We start from the raw sequence: 3,414 nt of genomic DNA, 5'->3' as shown, positions 1-3,414 counted from the left end.
TCCCAGGGATGAAGGGGTGACACAGGGAGGGGTGGGGATGGGAAGGGAAAGGGTGCTATTGCACAGATTTTAGCAGGTGGGGGTTTGGTGCCAAGAGGATGGTGCCAGACTCGTTTCAGTGGTGCCCAGTGACAGGACAAGGAGCAATGGCCATAAACTGAAACACAAGAAGTTTCACCTCAGCACGAGGAAGAACTTCTCTATGTTGAGGGTGGCAGAGCACTGGGTCAGGTGCTGGAGTCTCCCTCTTTGGAGACATGCAGGGCCCGCCTGGACACGTTCCTGTGTCACCTGCTCTGGGTGCCCCTGCCTTGGCAGGCGTTGGGCCAGATGATCTCCAGAGGTCCCGTACAACCCCAACGATTCTGTGATTCTGTGATGTATTTGCTACCCGTAGCTACCAATGCATTGCTGGTGCTGCCACGAGCCACCCTGGCCACACCAGTACCGGAGCCCATCTCTGCTGTGAGAGATGCAGGGCTGGGGCAACCCACATCATGGCTGCTCCCTTCTGCCCCTCTCCACCCCTCACAGGACAGCTGCAGGCACCCCTGGGAGACCCTCCTGCTTATCCCCAGCTCTGTCTGTGGACCAAGGAGGCAGCAGGAGAGGCAGGGCCCCAGAGGGGTGATGAAGAGTGAGGAATGGGTGGGACGTTGCACCCCGGTATGTGGAAGGTGGGGACCTGGGCAGGAGAGATGTGAAGGGAGAGCCAAGGGCTGCGATGGGCTGGGGAAGGATGGCTCCCATAGTCGCAACTGGCCTTTGGAAAACATTTTCCTTACCTCTGAGGGAGCTGGCAATACTGGGTGTCTCTAGCACAGTCCCACAGGATGGGGCAGTGAACCAAACCTGTTCAAGAAGTAAAGACTCATTCACACCATACAGTGACTGGGAGAGGGAATATGGCTTCATCCCTGTGTCCTGTAACAGTCATCTCATGGATGTGCATCCTGGGAGCTCGTTATTGAGGGGAAGGTGAGGTTGATCGTAGTTTTGCTGTCAGGGTACTGTGTTCCATGAACTGATAATGAAGGTCATAAAAGCCATTTGCCATGTCTGCACTAAACATAAATGAAAGCAAAAGTGAAAGGAGGGTGGGCTGTGGACCAAACCTAAGCACCATTGAAACCTGGTTTGGGGGAGTTGCTCTCAAAGACACACTGAGCTGTGCCATAAGTCTTTCCATAAGTCTTATGAGCTGCTCCAAGGTGTCAACAACCAATTCCAATTCTGGTTTGCTGCCAAGTGTTTCATCCATACTTTCAGCCTAATCTAGTTTATACGAGACTTTTATTAAATTATAGAATGCTGACGTATTTATATTTAGGAAGGATGTCTCTGTTGTATTTTGCTTCCTGAACACAGGCTGTATCAAATCTTCTGCAAGTTTTTGCTTGAGTAATAACCATATTTGTCCAGAAAAGAAGTAAAAACTGATTAGCTGAACCTCATTGTGTTGTATTTATTTTAGCAGCTCTGTTGCAAACCGAAGGATCTTAGTCTGGGTATGTATTCCAAACTCACATGAGTAAAAGTGCCTCGTAACTCCATGGAGTCCAGACCTGAGCATGAATCTGGACTACCTTAAAGCCCAAGGCTGTGGGGGACAAGCCTTGCTAATGGGCTGTCCTCTAAGGAACTGTTTTATGCTTTACTATTTATGTAAAAGGTGTGCCATTACTGTGAGTCTGAACAGAAACAAATACACTATTTAATGCATTTGAGCTGATGCTTGCTTGCAGAGCAGGCTCCTGCCCGGCACGCTGAGCATGGGCGTGCAGAATGTGTCAGCTCTCAAACCCAACCACCTGAAAGCCCAGATGACGGGCTCACAGCACGTAACAGCAGCCCAGGTACCAGCTGCCCTGAACCTCTCTGCAGCCTGCACAGCCCCTATGGATTAGCCCCTGTGTCCCCAGCAGCAGCAGCACTACAGGACAGGCAGCTGCACTCAGCAGAGGTGAAGTAACTGCTGAGTATTAGTCACAAACACAATGGCTTTTGTGTGTTAACTGAGTGTGGGAACCAATAAAGTTGGGTGTGAGCCCTGGACATTCCGGGATTGCTCCACATCCACATTGCAGGCACATCCAGCAGTGGCGTTTCCCTGGCTGGCGATGTCAGTGTTGCATCTGCGGTGTTTTGACACAGACTGCGATCCTGAGGATGCAAACACACTCCACAGCAGGCACCAGGGCAGAGCAGTGGCACCGCAGGGTGCTGGGTTGGATGCAGGAGGGGGTGAGAGGGAGTGGCTGGTGCTGTTCTGCCCACACGTCTCTGGGGAGGAAAAAGCCTCGGGAAGCAGGGGATGGGGTTTCACTTGCTTTGTCTGCAGGACCTGTAAAGACGTGCCTGTACAGAGCACCCGTGGTAGAGCAGGGCCAAGAGCCCAGTGTATCACCTGTCACCCGCTGTCCCTTCTACCCAAGTCCTCAGGGCTGCCCTTGACAGCAACAACCCCTTCAAGATAACTGGTCTTTCAAGTTCATTTCCCTCCCCTTGCCACCGAGGCCATACCAGTATTTTACATGTGCAGTGAGACACAGCCACCCAGCTCAGTGTATCTGAGTGATCTCGGGCTTTGTGGGACATGGGGGTCCCACACATCTCCCAGAGAAATGGGGATTTTCATCTTAAGGAGCTGTGAGAGGGTGGCAGGAAGAGGGTGAGGGCTGAGCAGCATCCCACCTCACTATGCTATGCTCACTGCCCTGAGCACAGCATAGCTCCAGTGCAGGAGACAGACTCTGATCCTGGAGCACCGGCCCATGCTCTTCTGCAGCACCTCCTGCTCTGAGGGGCACACACATGTACATGAGGGAGCTGCTCTCCACAGTCCCACCTGCTGCAAGGTATTCCTGTTTTTCATCATCCCATTCCTCTGCAAGGTTGGGGGGCACACTTCCAATGAGCTTATTGGTACATCAGGCTAAGATGATTTCACACCAGAGAGCAGATGGGACCCAGGGAACCTTGGGCTGCCTGTGCTGGTCAGGGCACCTGGATTATGCCTGCATGTGGAACTCATGCCTACCTCCTCCACTGAGATATGTGGCCTTGGCTCCAGGTGTCTTAATCCAGAGGGAAACAGCCACGCAGAGCCCAAAGCGCTTTAAATGGTGTGTGTCAAGCATGCCCCAGAAAGCTGCGTGGAGACAAGGATAAAACATGTGCCCTGAGAAGGTCCATGCCCGTGTCCAGCTCCTGAGCGGGAGCACTGTGGGGTGCGTCACCCCAGAGCTGGCTGCCCTCCACCCGTGCCGCCTCACTAGACTTCAGTTTATTTCCCTCTGGACACTGTTATCCATGTTCCTGGCAGCCTGCGAAGTGCAGGGAGATGCTGACGCTTCAGAAACCCTGTCTGAAGCCTGCCAAGAGGGGCGTGGGGAGATAGCCCAGACCTGCAGA

Source organism: Lathamus discolor, chromosome 4 (genome assembly GCF_037157495.1).
Source record: "Lathamus discolor isolate bLatDis1 chromosome 4, bLatDis1.hap1, whole genome shotgun sequence".
Lineage (NCBI taxonomy): Eukaryota > Metazoa > Chordata > Aves > Psittaciformes > Psittacidae > Lathamus > Lathamus discolor.
Note: the sequence above shows the minus strand (reverse complement) of the source record.